Raw genomic sequence first — 15,822 nt, 5'->3', positions numbered from 1 at the left:
ACGCTGCATTTATCATAACTCTCTATTTCTAGGGTAGAATCTGAGACAAGAGGTGGCAGGTGACGCTCGCTAGTGGAGAGTGAAGGAGGAGAAGACACGAGAAAAGAAAAAGGAATTGTGACTGGGTCTCTGGTCGGTCCGGTGAACAGAAGAACCTGTAACAGGTATTTTGAAAACTGAAAATAATCTGCATTTGAACTTGTGACTTTGTGGTTTACTTAAGTCTGGGACTCTGCTACGCCCTCTACAGGACACAATAGATCAGTAGAGAGATATACAGAAAGATAGAACCATTTGCTTGCATGTCATATTATGTGTTAGTTTTTATATATATATATAAATGTATTATATTTATATACTGTATATATATATATATATATGTGTGTATATAAATATAGTGACAGATGGGGTGCCACCGAGCCCCAAATGCTGGACACAACCAACACAAATACTGTTTTAGAAAAAGAGTTTTTTGTATATTAAAGTGCCTCACAAAGGTTTCTCCAAGGTGGCACAACCATGAATACAAAAAATTTTCTTTCTTTCTCTTTCTTTCTTTCTTTCTTTTTTTCTTTCTTTCTTTCTCCACCTCCCTCCAGTGAATGTCGTCTGCCTTCCTTCCTCCCGACTCTGACTCCATTTTTATGTCAGACCCAGAAGTACTTCCGGTGCCTCGCAGCACTTTACGATGACGCTTTGCGCCACCCTTACCGAGCCCTTTTCCTCCTTAACCACGGCTACACATATCTTCAGGTTTTTCAATCAAACTTCTGATCATAGCCTGATGGATGCACTTTCAGTTCAAGCGGAAGTCCCAAAAACCAGAGATTGTACATCCCTGCAGCGCCTAGCAGGGCTGATTTGTGGCACTACAACTCCTAACATGCCCTGCTGAGGTCCATATGGTTACCGAGGTCCTGGGATGCTGCCATCTAGTGGATGGGGGATAAACATGTTCCAAAAGAGGAGCCCTCCGCCACTGCTCTTTTGTTTTGTCCTCCTGTCCAGGTAAGGATCTCATACCCATACCAGATGGGAAGCCAGATAATTCTGCCTGGCACATATATATGGATTTCAAACAGTCTGCGATGGGTAGCAAATCCAACAGATGATACATCACAAACACTAACTTTGATTCTATGAAGCCCATACCAAATAGCATGTAACAGAGACATATGCATTGCATTTGTCATTCCAACGGATGGCGCATCACAAACAATGTGTAGTAATGCATTTTATTACTACAAATATTTCAGATGTACCATCTGTTGGAATGACAAATCCTACACACTTTATTCTAACATGTATTACAGAGTACATTCTAATAGATGGTATATATATGTATATATTTATATATATATATATATATATACTGTATATAGATATACATATATATATATATAGATATAGATATATACTACAGAGATATATAGTGGATAGTAGATATTTATGTATATACCTGTATATATACAGATCTACAGTATGTGTGTGAATGGATGATACAGTATATTACATTTTATATGTATAATCATGAATGTATGATTATACATGTAATTTGTAATATACAGTTTACTGTCTATATATATGCTTGTATATATGAAATAGAGTTGGATAGCCGTGGACTTTGAAAAGCTAACCACGTGAATCTTTTCTGTATCTGAAAAGAGCCCAATTGTTGCTCTTTTGGCTCTGAAGTCATCTCAGATGTTTGCCAGTACAGTACATGATGCTACGTGCCTTTTTTCCCCAAACAAAGACGGGCCCACAAGAATGACAACACTTACCCTTCCCACAGTGAGAAAGAAACGCCAGGAATGGAGGTGCAGCAAAACCTGGTGCAGCAGGCGGCGAGGGTTGCTCCACAGCAGGGTTTCCTTCACCAGCCCACCCTCGTTTGATTCGTATTCCAGAGCGTGAGTGTTCCCGTCCGCCGGCTTGGACCGCAGAGCATGGTGCAGGAAGGAGGGCTGTGCACTCCTGAGGCACTGACTGACTGAATGTGTGTGTGCGTGTGTGTGTGCTTACGCCCGGGCAGATGTTGAGTGGGCGGGGCCAATCCAGCAGGCGCATTATCAGGCAGGTAATCAGAGGCTTCTTATTCAGCCCTGGCCACTCCCCTCCCCTCCCCACCCCGCCCCCTCCAGGCTTGTTTACACAGAGGCTTTAGATGTTTTCCTGCCATGCAGCTCAGAAAATCTCTGAGCTTAACTCTCCAATCCTCTCCCCTGACCCGGCAGGTCACCTGCAGCTGGATGACTTCTGACTTACTCACAGGATACCTGTCTCTGACGCTTATCTTAAATCTCACTCACTCACTCAGTCCCTCAGGCCGCACCCGGCGCTTGGGATTGCATTCTGAATAAAATGACGTGGCCTGGTTAGGTTGAGTTAAAGTGTGAATGAGTAACAAATCAGGACAGCTTCACAAAAGTATGCAGTAGAGACAACCATCGAGGTACTCATCAGGAACGGTGACGAGTCTGCATACAGATGGGAGGTCGTGCAGCTGGCTAAAACATGGCTACACACACCCTCCAACCTGTGGAGATGTCAGTGGAGCTTAGGAGGGGACCTCCAAAATGACCTCCTCTAACCATACATAACGGTGACGCTGGGCAGAGAGGGATCAACTGACGTCACCAGGAGGCTCCCGAGATTATGGGCTCAAATCCTGGTTTTGGTCCTAACAATTGTGTGACCACAAGCAAGTCTGTGCTCCAATTGGAATAACAAAAGAAATGGAACTAATTGGACCCCAAATGTCATACGCCGCCTTGGATAAACGCGCCAGCCAAATAAATAAAAGTCTCATTCTCATGAGAAGCAAGAATAAAGCTGGAAGCTGGAGGTCTTACATACCCCCCCCCAAAAGCCCCTTCCCCACAGACCCCTTAACACAAGGGCTGCCTCTCCCAGGACTCTTGTGTTCCCTTATACTTCATCTACATTCAAAGACCAGACGGTGGACTCGAACCCAAGTACTGCTGACCATCACTGTAGTAATCATTCACCGCTTAAAGGGTCAACAATAAAAAGGCATTTGGAATAAGCAGGGCATTAATTAGAGGATAACTCAACAAAAATATGAAAAAGTTACAGGGAAATCGAGAAAGTGTTCGAACCTGGTGCCACTTAATCGACGCGGCACTCATTCTCACATGCATGTGGGGCAACGAGTCACCTTTGGTACAAATTAGCGAGCCAGGATACTTGTCTCATGTGACTTTCTCTACATCACCAAAAAGCAAAGTTCCCAAAAAACAAAAAGCTAAATCTGGAATTTTCACACTCACTACACACACACCAACACAAAAAGTCATCCCTAACCTCGGAGGAGCTGGAAATGCACGGGTCAGAACTTTACACGGTCACTCCAGGGACGTCACAAACCGCACATTCTGTGTGGCACTGCCATAGCTGGGGCTTGATCTGCCATCATGGTGTTCTGGGTGCACCAATACCCCCACTCTCCCACAATTGAATACCCACAAGTAGAAGACACGAAGATGATGTAACAAACTAATTTCATTTGATTCAACTCAGTGTATTTTTGTACAGTGACCTTCACTGGGTGAAGACGCAAAACACTGTGACGAGTTCTCAGACAGATACTAATAAAAACTTTACAAATTACATAATGTATTAGTAGAGGGATGTGCCGTGTTAGCCATTTATGCATTTAACTAGCTGTGCTACCTGTCTCAGATGGGTTGAAATCTAAATAATCAATGTAGCCCTCAGTGTTAATGTTTGCAGTGCACCATGCAAGGCATAGGTCTTTGTTATATGGGATTCATAAAAGATGTGCGCCATCTGTTGGATTGATATATACAATGCATTTGTCTCTGTTATATACCATTTGGTACCAGATTTGTAAAAGCGTTGTGAATGCTTATAATGCACCATCTGTTGGAATGATAAATGTTTCTGTTATATGCCATTTGCTATGGGATTCATAAAGAAAGTGTTAATGCTTGTGATGTGCCGTCTGTTGGAATGACAAATGCAAATCATTTGGTATGGGAATGGTAAAAGCATAGTTAATATTTGTGATGCATCGCCTGTTAGAATGATAAATGCAATGTATTTGTTTCTGTTATACACCATTTGGCACAAGATTCGTAAAAGCAGTATTCATGTTTGGTGTGCACCATCTGTTGGAGTGACAAATGCAATGCATATGTCTCTGTTATATGCCTTTTGGTATGGGATTTGTAAAAGCAGTGTTAATGTTTGTGATGTGCCATCTGTTGGAATGAAAAATGCAACTCATATGCCATTTGGTATGGGATTGGTAAAAGCAGTGTTAATGTCTGTGATGTGTCATCTGTTGGAAACAGAGAGATATAGCACCTGGACAGACGCACACACACACTTATCCTTTTATTAAAGTGGATACATTGCATTTGTCATTCCAACAGGTGACACATCACAAACATTTGTATAATAAAATGCAACTTCAAATGTTTCTGATGCACCATCTGTTGGAATGACAAATTCAATGCATACCTCACACACACTTACCCTTTTATTAAGAGTGCTCCTTTGCATTTGTCATTCCAATAGATGGCAAATTGCAAACATCTATACTTTGTAATGGATGGCCGGTGTCATATTCCGGCCCTCACCCCCAGGCAGCCAGGAGGAGCTCTCCCGAGAGCATATACAGGCCCCGAATTCTAGCAGGGCCTCATGGACTAAGTAGTTTTTATGCACAGCCCTGCTGGATACCTTGGGGGCCACTGGGAGTCGCTGTCGGGAGGCCAGTGGACTCTTTTGCGCACTATGACCCGGAAGTTCGTCACAGGAAGAGCGACGGGCTTCCGGGGTGAGGAAAAGCATTGTTTACCCTGACCCGGAAGGAATAAGGACTTGTGGACTGTTGGATTGGGAACACTTCCGGGTCGGGGAATATAAAAGGACTGAGGGAGCTCTCAGATGGCGAGCTGAGCTGGGTGGTAGGACGGCAACGCGTCTGGGAGTGGAGGAGTGTGATTTATTGGATTGGTTATTGTTTATTGAGAATAGTGGAGTGGTGGTGCTTTGTGCATTTAATTATTATAATAAATAATGATTATTGGACTTTTACCTGGTGTTTGGCGTGGTACCTGAGGGTTCAAGGGAGCATTAGCGCCCCCAACTTTGACAACTTATAAAATGCATTACTACCAATCTTTGTGATGTGCCATCTGTTGAAATGGCAAATGCAATGCATATACTGCTGTTATTGTCCATTTGGTATGAGACTTATGAAAGCAGTGTAAATGTTTGCGCATTGCCATCTGTTGGAATGGAAAATGCTATATACTTTATTACTAAAAATGTTTGTGATGCACCATCTGTTGGAATGGCAAATGCAATATATTTTATTTCTAAAATGTTTGTGATCTACCATCTGTTGGAATGAAAAATTCAATGCATATCTCACACACACTTACCATTTTATTAAGAGTGCTCCTTTGCATTTGTCATTCCAATAGATGGCAAATTGCAAACATCTATACTTATAAAATGCATTACTACCAATCTTTGTGATGTGCCATCTGTTGGAATGGCAAATGCAATGCATATACTGCTGTTATTATCCATTTGGTATGGGACTTGTAAAAGCAGTGTTAATGTCTGTGCTGTGCCATCTCCTGGAATAACAAATGCAATATATTTTATTTCTGAAAATGTTGTGCTCTGTTGAAATGTGAGACACAGCAACTAAACAGACACACAGACACTTATTCTTTAATTAAAGTGGATACATTTCATTTGTCATTCTAACGGATGGCACATCACACATTTTTGTAGTATTAAAATGCCTTACTACATATGGTTGTGATGTGCCATCTGCTGGAATGACAAATTCAATGCATTTTATCACTAAAAACGTTTGAGATGTGCCATCTGTTGAAATGACATAGACATGGCAACCAGATGCACACACAGACAGACACACAGACAATTGTCCTTTTATTAAGGTTGGTAAGAAATGAAGCACAATGACACCTTTTTTTTTGATTGCACCTTATCTGACGAAGGGGCCTGAGTTTCCTCGAAAGTTTGCATATTATAATCTACTCAGTTAGCCAATACAAGGTGCCCTTCTGCTTCACTTTTCATTTTATTACATCATGAGCACACATGAAGACACATATTTGTTTAAATAGACAGTAGAGAAAAGCCAAGCAAAATGACACCTTTTATTGGCTAACTAAAAAGATTACAATATGCAAGCTTTCGAGGCAACTCAGTACAAATCCCGGTACTTAAAAGTACTTTAAATAGACAGGAAAACAAAGCAATCTGCAACTGATTAACTCAAATGAAGCCCAGTGCTACCTGTCCATCCATTCATTCTCTAACCTTCTCTACCCATCCCAGCAAGCATAGGGCACACAGCAAGACCAAGCCCTGGAGAGCAGCCCTCTCCATCGCAGGGGGAACACACACACACACACACACACTCATTTATCAGGGGGCAATTTAGCATCACCAATCCACCTCACCTGCATGTCTTTGGACTGTGGACACTGGGAGAACATACAAGCTCCATGCAAAGAAGAACATGGAACATGAACCCTGGTCTCTTTACTGTGAGGCAGCATCGCCATCACTGTGCCACCCACAGCACTGTCCATCCATTGATTAATTGTTGAGCTCCGCTCTCATTAACAGCAGGCAGTGCCTTCTAAAGTAGAGACTGTGCAGCCCCCCTCAATGTCCGAGACTGAAGTGCCCTGCCCAAAGCAAGCAGCCAAACAGTGGGCACTGATGACTGGCACAGGTGCCATAACTGCATTTACCTCCAACAGGTAGTTTTAACTTTCTTTTCACTCCCATCAGACATTAACTCGTTGGTACTGTGCATCATACAATTTTTATTTTAAAAAGTATCTTTCATAGTTAGTGGAATGGTAGAGCAATGGGTGGCACTTGATTCCCACTTTGTTTCCTGGGTGCCTTCTTTGTGAAGTTTCCATATTCTTCTCACTTTTAACTTTCGTGTCTAAACTGGTCTGTTTGAGTCGGGAGGCACGGGCCCTACAATGGACTGCTCATCCATTCCAGGGTGGGCTCCCAACCACCACCTCCTCACCCTGGACTGATGGTGGCTCCCAAGTCTTCAATTCCAACAATAACCCTGCGCCAGTGTATGTTCGCCCAAGCGTTTCTCGCATCGAATATGCAGTATTCGCCAATGAAATTGTTTGCTAAATATTTTCCTGGAAATTTGCTGTGCAGCCAGATTAGGAACAGGAGAAGGTTGGAAACATGGGCTTATTAAAGCACGCTGCTGCACCCACCACACGTCGAACCACCCGGACCGGGACCTGAGTGCAGCTGGATTAGGTAAACATTTATTACCAAGCGTCCCATGATGCTTTGTCAGGGCAAAGTGACATTTCAGAGCCGTAGCTGCCATGTGTAGAACTTTCATTCATGCCTACTTTAAGCTAATTGCTGTGGAAATGATAAGATGAGCCAACTACAAATAATAATAATAATAATAATAATAATAATAATACATTTTATTTATTATATTTACATTTATTTATACCTGAATTTATTTATATTTACATTTATTTAAATATACATATTTGCATATTTATTATATTTACATGTTATTTGTAGGGCGGCACGGTGGCGCAGTGGGTAGCGCTGCTGCCTCGCAGTAAGTAGACCTGAGTTCGCTTCCCCGGTCCTCACTGTGTGGAGTTTGCATGTTCTCCCCATGTCTGCGTGGGTTTCCTCCCACAGTCTAAAGACATGCAGGTTAGGTGCATTGACGGTTCTAAATTGTCCCTAGTGTGTGATTAGTGTGTGTGTCCTGCAATAGGCTGGCACCCTGCCCGGGATTTGTTCCCTGCCTTGCGCCCTGTGTTGGCTGGGATTGGCTCCAGCAGACCCCTGTGATCCTGTAGTTGGGATACAGAGGGTTGGATAATGGATGGATATTATTTGTATTTACATTTTTATTTATATAGCGCCTTTCCCATGCTCAAGTTACAATGGAATGAGCCAATCCCCTGCTGCCACTTCATGGCATGGCTAATTTGTGCCCCGAGATTGGATCTTTATTTTATCTACTCACTGCTAGTTTGGGGCGGTTTCTTGAATTTTATTTGTGGTATTCGTTCCTTTTGATGTTTGAGGTATGGTGGCGCAGTGGTTAGCACTGCTGATGCACACCTCAAATCACATATATGGCCACAGGGATTGGTCCAGTATAGTCGTCAAACATTTTCCTAGCCCTCAGAGACACCTAACAGACCGCTGCACCAGTACTGCATAAGCCCCTCAAAACTTGTTCAGCTCTTCCATCCCTATTGATGTCAATGAAGACCACGGAGTTCACCGAATTTGAGGTGAAGCTAATTCAGCGGGATTCGCTTACCACCGCCCTGTACTGATGTCCTGTCAAGGTGTTGCCCAAGTGTGAGGGCAACATCCTAAGCACACCAACCACCCAAAGCTTAAAGTAATGTCTCTCTTCCATCCTGCCATGATGGGCAGATCACCTCCATCGTAATGGTGAATCCCATTCTGGAGGACACCAGTGGAACTTAAGAGGAAAGGCGTTTAGGACTGAAACCAGGAAGCTCATCTTTACTCATAGAATTGTGGGAATTGGGAGCAAAATGCCAAGACATGGCGTTGAAGAAAAAACATTTGAAAAACTTTAGGCAGGCTCTGGAGGAGATATGGGGACATCTTAGTTTATTAACTGAAGAAACGAGCCCAATGCCCTGAGTGGTCTCCTCTCGTTTGTCACATTTCTACTGTTCAGGCTTCCAGTGCCTACCTGCCAACCCAGGAGTGATGGTCTGTGCAGGCCTTTGCTCTACCAGACCTAAAACTAATGTGCCATCCAGGGCTGGATCTTACCCACCTCCACCACCTGTCCAGGGATACCATTCCCACGGGACGGGCACTGCCAGTACAGACCCTCTGTGCCTCTGAAGTACTTTCAATGGCTAGCTGGTTGATTATTATTAACGAGAGGCTCTTTTTGTTTCTCTATGAACATGTCTCTGACTGCCATTATTGAAATCCTGCAGAATTCCAGTTGCCAGGGATTATCAGGATGGAAAGCTTATGAGCCCCCTGGTAATGATTTCTGGGAATTATACCAGTAGTGCTTTAATGATTATCCAGAGTAAACAAAGCGGAGCTTCAAAGTGCGCATGGTGGCACATTGGACTCTGCCAGTCTGCATTAGAGAGGAAGCGCATGGCATCGGAAACAAAAAATATAAATAGAGCATAAAGGATAGGCTTGCATGGACTCTGTGAATATTTAGGGGCAGGACGTGGAGCTGGACAAGCCATGCCAATATAACAATAATGAAACATTTTATTTATATAATGCCTTTCATAGACACAATGGCATCCCGGTGGGATTCAACCGAAGATCCCAGAGTCGTGGATGGATCTTGGGGATGCACAATAGCAATACCAGGACTGCATACACCTCTGGTACACTGGGTGGCAGCATTTTCCTGGGCCAGTGTACCCAGATCTGCAACTTGCAGGGCATACTGGGAGTTGTAGTCCTGTGGGGCAGCCATGTAAGCTTTGCATCAAAGGGTCCAGTCCTGTCACACTTTCTCCCAAACATTCTACTTGATGACGTTGACATCTTTCATAAATCGCTTTGGTTAAAAGCATCTGCTAAGCCAATAAACAGTAATGTAAAATGGGAATCCTCTGCTTCGGCCTGTCCATGCTGACACACTGGTCTCTTATCGCTGACGTGAGGACATGCCAGGTAAGTCTGTAGCCGCCCTTTTCGCTGACTGACTGTTTGCTTTTAAGGTTGTGGTGCGCCCTGCGCCTCCTTTCATCAGGGCTGACATTCATTATGCAGCCTTCACTTACGGCGTCGAGCCGGTACTGTGCCATCTTTTACCAGACGTCATAAATCCATGACAAATACTGGCTTTGTTCTGAAGGAGACAGCACCTGCTGTTGAGAAAGAACAAGTAAACGGTCTCCTGTGATGTTCCTGATTCATTAGAGATGGATAATGTCACACATCGGAGGGTTCACAGGTCAATTCTGGGCTCGTCAAAGGTAAACACTGCCACCCCGGGACACTTTGGGGCACAATCTCTAACTGCCTTGTCTCCTTATCCGCCCACAGCCCTTAGTGTGCCGCTGTGGTCTGTGAGGGTTATTCATACATGTAATGTTATTTACCATGAGAATCAAAATGACGGGGTGAACCTGACAGGGAGATAAAAGGAGGCGAGTGTGACACAGTGCTGATGTGCCCTACTAGGCCAGGGGCGTCAGGGCCGACAGCCCAAGCAAGCAGCCTCTGCAGTCAGCCAACCATTTGTACCTGTGGTTTGGAGGTTACATGTTTAAAGAGAAGGTAAAAAACTCCAGAGCTTAACTACGAACCGATGGAATATTAGAACAACCTGGACGAGATCAGGCCATTCAGCCCAACAAAGCCAGCCAGTCCTGTCCACTTCATTCCTCTAACATCAAGTCGAGTTCTGAAAGTCCCTAAAGTCCTACTGTCTACCACACTACTTGGTCGCTTATTCCAAGTGTCTATCGTTCTTTGTGTAAAGAAACACTTCCTAATGTTTGTGTGAAACTTACCTTTAACAAGTTTCCAACTGTGTCCCCGTGTTCTTGATGAACTCATTTTAAAGTCAGCGTCTCTACCCACTGGACTAATTCACTTCATCATTTTAAACACTTCAGTCATGTCACCTCTTATTCTTCTTTTGCTTAAACTGTAAAGACTCAGCTCTTTTAATCTTTCCTCATAACTCAACCCTTGTAGGCCCTGAATCAGCCTCGTCGCTCTTCTCTGGACCTTTTCTTGTGCTGTTATGTCCTTTTCATAGCCTGGAGACCAAAACTGCACCAAGGACTCCAGATGAGGCCTCACCAGTGTGTTATAAAGATGAGCAGAACCTCCTGTGACTTATACTCCACACGTCAAGGCGCTATATAACCTGACATTCTATTAGCCTTCTTAATGGCTTCTGAACACTGATGGGAAGTTGAGAGCACTGAGTCCACTACGACTCCTAACTATTCTCATAAGTGGACTATCAATGTTCAGACCTCCCATTTTGTATTCTAACCTCAAAATTTTACTTCCTACATATAATACTTTACATTTACTGACATTAAATTTTATTGTCCACAAATCTGCCCAAGCCTGTCTGCTATCCAATGTGGAAGACATCACTCCTGCCTGTGCCGAGGACACAACACTCTATCAAAGACTGGGCAAGTGCCAGTGACAGGAAACCCCGACTGCATCAAGTACAGCTCTCCTTTGACTATTATTATATTATTGTGTCTGTTAAAACAATATTAAATAGAAGCAAATATAACCTTCCATTAGTGCCATTGATTCTTTCGATCACCGCGATACAACTAGGGGATGATATGTATCCCCTATCCCCATATATATATATGATATGTTTAATGATATACTGTATATATATATATATATATATATATATATATATATATATATATATATATATATATATATATATATATATATATATATATATATGGGTTTAGTAACGGCTGCAATCTCTTATGAGCCTCTTCCCATGTGCCCCCTGCTAGATACAAACACTAAAAATCAAAATCAAAATGAGAGCAACTGACTCCACCCCTTCTGGTCCAGAAGCTAGAAAGTGGCCTGGTTGGCACCCCACCATTTTGTCTGAATTCCTGTCCTTCCTACCAGTCACCAACAATAGATAGACAACGGTATTATGCTGTATAACACTAGCCACACTACCTGTCACAGACAAGTAATAGTGATAGATAGATAGATAGATAGATAGATAGATAGATAGATAGATAGATAGATAGATAGATAGATAGATAGAGTGAAAGGCACTATATATTATGATAGATAGCTAGATAGAAAAGGCACTTTATAATAGAAAGACAGATAGAGTGAAAGGCACTATTAGATAGATATAGTGTGACAGATGGCTGGGGCCCACTATCTCCCCCAGGACACTAGATGGCAGCCTCCCTGGGTTGCAGTGGTGCCTCAAACTCCCCCAGGGCTTCATGGGGGTTGGAGTTCTGTGCAGCCCTGTTGGGTTCTGCAGGCGCTGCCAGGGGATGCTGCAGCAGGAGCTGCTGGGCCCTTTTGGGCACTGGTTTCGCCACACCCGGTACCCAATAAAAGGAGCCAGCGACCACCACTCAGGGGTCAGAGTCGAGTGGACGATGACAAGGTCGCCTAGGAGGAGTGGTGGTGCCAGAAACAGAAATGTTTTGTGTTACCTTTTGTGTTGTTTAGGACTGTGTATTGCCTGTGGGTTCACGGAAGAAGAAAAATAAATAGTTTATTTATTTTACATATGCCTCCGTGTGAATCTGTGTCGGGTTGGGCGCAATATAGCGCCTTTCTAATAATAAATAGATAGACAGATAGATAGATTGATGTGAAAGATACTATATAGCAGATAGATAGATAGATAGATAGATAGATAGATAGATAGATAGATAGATAGATAGATAGATAGAGTGAAAAGCACTATATAATAGTTCTGCTTACTTATGATTTTCGTGTTTATATGACAATGAGGTCTGCACAGGACGTCCCCACATCATTTCTCATGCAGACTCTCTGAATGCCATCGACGTTTTGATGTGGAGATGACTGTAGAACATTTCAGCAAAGAAGTAAGGTGGGGTATGAGAAGAGGCTGAAAAGTGTTACTGCACCACATAAATTGGCCACATGTTTTACATCAGTAATTTTTAATCTGAATTGACCTCCGTCATCTGTTTGATTCAAGTTATTCGAGGTAGCATCGTTCCAGCTTACCTTGGATAATCAGAGTTTCACTGTACAATGTAAATGGCAGCCTATTCTGCTTAGAGGAAGTGAGGATGAAATCCATTTTTGCAGTCACGGTAATCGCCTATCAGATGTTACTCAAATTACGATGTAAAGTGTAATCCTAACCATCGGGGATTCATTTCAGTTTATGAGAGTAGGTGGCCTCTGACTGACACAAGAATAAAAAGCAAAGAACAAGAATTTCCAGATACTTCAGTTTTAGCCTAAAGTAGCATCAGCCAAGTAAAGAGCGTCGTACTTTATCAAAAGCTGTCATCAGACACCAAGAGAAATGTGTCACCCACAGGAATCCATTAATGTCGCTGTTTGTAAACAGCTGTGCTCCTCACCAGATGGAGCCTCAGAAGTAATAACATCAAGAAAACACTTCAGTGTGTTTTGAAAAAGAGCACAGGGACACCATGAGGCACCAGAACAGCTCCATAGTGCATATTGGAACCTGTCACAGCATAATCCATGAGACCGCAGCGCTAACCACTGCACCACCAAACAATCACAACCCTGAGGGCTCAGAAAATGAATATAAACAAGAGTGTGACGCACGTGAGGGCAGTGAGCTTACTGTGGAGAGCATCCGACACACACCTACACCAAAGAAGGCAGGCGCCCCTTCACCTAAAGACTACAGAACAGTGACAGAGTCATGAGGACATGTGTCAGGAAAAGTGCCTGGGGGTCCTTTATACCAACAGCACTACACCAATATAGCACCTCACTGGGACTGACAAGTCAGTCTTTTTGATTTTCTTTCTTTTTAGTCATTCTGGTGCCTGCCTGTCTATTATATACTGTCTTTCACATTATCTATCTATTATATAGTGTCTTTCACTCTATTTATCTATCTATCTCACTGTTATATAGTGCCTTTCACTCCATCTATCTGTTATATAATGCCTTTCACTCTTATCTATCTATCTATCTATCTACAGCTGATTCGTTGACCAGTATCAATATCTCTAAGGCTGTCAGTGGGCACACAATGGATGGTGCTAAGGAATCAAAGCCCCCACCCCATATCCCCCTCCACCCAAAAAAGCAGCACCAACTGTCTGCTGCGATGGTCTCCAGTCCTCCCACGACCCTCATCCCTATCAGCAGGTTTGTAAATGGATGGATGGATTTACTTCAGATTCATTGGTTTAGCGCCCCCTAGTGGAGCAGCACTAGTAATGCTGCTTTATTTCCATTAAGCTTCTGCACTTCTTCAGAGGTTTCTACGCAGGGACACTTTGCCCTATTTGTTGTAGTTTTAGTACCACAGGAGGCCCTTTCAGTGTATCGTTCCTTTTCATTGTTTCTATTCACATATCACAGGATTACAGAAAGCCCGTCGTAACAGCAGCTCCGTCATCTCATCTTTCCTCTCTACACCTCACTGTACCCGATTGTGTGCAGAGGGGCCTCCCGAGTTGTGCCAGGATAAGCTCTGATAGCCCTCATTCTAGGCAAGTGGGTATAAGAATATGGATGGATGGACACACACCCACGGATTAAACATTTAAGAATAATGACGTTGCGGGACACATTGTGTGTCTTTTCCAATGATTTTAGCAAGTTTTAGACAGTTGGTTGCCCCATCTCGTGAATATGGTCACCTAATGTGACACACCCAGCGGTTGAGACTAGCAAGTCCTCTAAAGTCAAGCAGGTCTGATTTTGTTTAAGGCCGTACCGGTGGGCTCTGTTTGTATGAGAGATGACAGCCAATGAATGCTCATCCAGAAGGACGGTGCCTACAATGCAGCAATGAGGAATATGAAACTTCTGTATATCTTTGCAGAAGAGGAACTCGTCTGTCTGATGTCTCCTGTTTTACGTGCCTGGACAGAATGGGGCCGAGATTGCAGCTGCACTCGCCTTTCCTGTTAACCCGACAACCCTTTGTACAGGAGCAGCTTCGTCAGACAGCATGCCACTGGCTGTTAAAATAAGAGGCGGGCACAACTGGGACACACCCAGTGATTTTCAGCAGTCCAGCTGTGAGTTCAGCGACCTCAGCTGGCAAATCCAACATACCCTCAAACTAAAAGTCACGTAATGTGACATTGGCGCACGCCAATGATGAGCACTGAGCCTGGCACATCCATGTGAAGTTCTTAGTTGGTGATCCTGGAGCTCCCATCCCTTCAGTCACCCAGCTCTTCCTAAACTCTCTAATTAATGCTCAAGTAGCCCATAAGGCCATTCAAATCAACGCAGATTGGCTTATTTACCTGATCCAGAGCTTCAGTCTTCTCCTCCGAGTGGACAGCTGGCACAAGGTTACCCATTGGCACTGACGAGTAGCAAATCTAAAGAGGGCCACAACTGTCCCTGGGGCTCATGAGGACTATTAGGATCACTTGGGCTGCTCCCGCCTTGGCTTTTATGTCACTGTGCGTCTTTTCAGCCTTTCTGAAGATTTCAAATCCCTCTCCGTTCAGAGCTGCAGGTGCTTCTTACCAGATATCAGCTGGGTGCTCCAAGATGGCTTTTACATTTTATGTCCCGGCAGATAAGATGAACTTTGCATAAAGCATCCGCGTTCACAGACATCCCGGAAGGAGTCGTTAACTTAGGACATGGCCGCATTCCAAAACGTACAGAGCCTGAGGGCAACGGGGGAAATGCTGGTATAGATCTGGGCATCAAAAAAACAAAAAAACAAAAGGGGGCTGGCAGTGTGTTTTCACATTTCTTGGCTTGTGACTTTTCATTGTGTGTCCCCTCAGTGGTGAGATTTGTTAGATAAATTAGTCCCTGAGGGAATCGATTCGTTCACCTGATGGTGCTCACAGTAGACAATCGTCAAAAACATCTATGGGGGGCTTACACTCACATACTGTGCAGGAGCAAATCCCTCTATCTTCTTTGTCAAAATCACAACCACAAAACTATGAAAAGTGCAATATACTCTTCTTCTTCCTCTTCATCTTTTCCCACTTCTATGTGTGTTCCCGACAGCCCGGTCCGGCACCTTATCCA

At 43.5% G+C, this 15,822-nt stretch overlaps 1 protein-coding gene across 1 annotated transcript in view; it reads right to left on the bottom strand.

Moving 5' to 3' along the window:
• Positions 1-15,091, bottom strand: part of coro2aa (coronin 2Aa) — a 91,264-nt gene extending 76,173 nt beyond the window's left edge. Inside the window, exon 1 of the mRNA XM_039758181.1 lies at positions 15,072-15,091. The gene's annotated coding sequence lies outside the window, so the exon portion shown is untranslated. The remainder of the gene's footprint in view (positions 1-15,071) is intronic.
• Between the last annotated feature and the right edge of the window lie 731 nt (positions 15,092-15,822).

The sequence above is a fragment of the Polypterus senegalus genome, chromosome 7 (genome assembly GCF_016835505.1).
Source record: "Polypterus senegalus isolate Bchr_013 chromosome 7, ASM1683550v1, whole genome shotgun sequence".
Classification (NCBI taxonomy): Eukaryota; Metazoa; Chordata; class Cladistia; order Polypteriformes; family Polypteridae; genus Polypterus; species Polypterus senegalus.
This window is presented reverse-complemented; position numbering and strand designations above follow the sequence as displayed.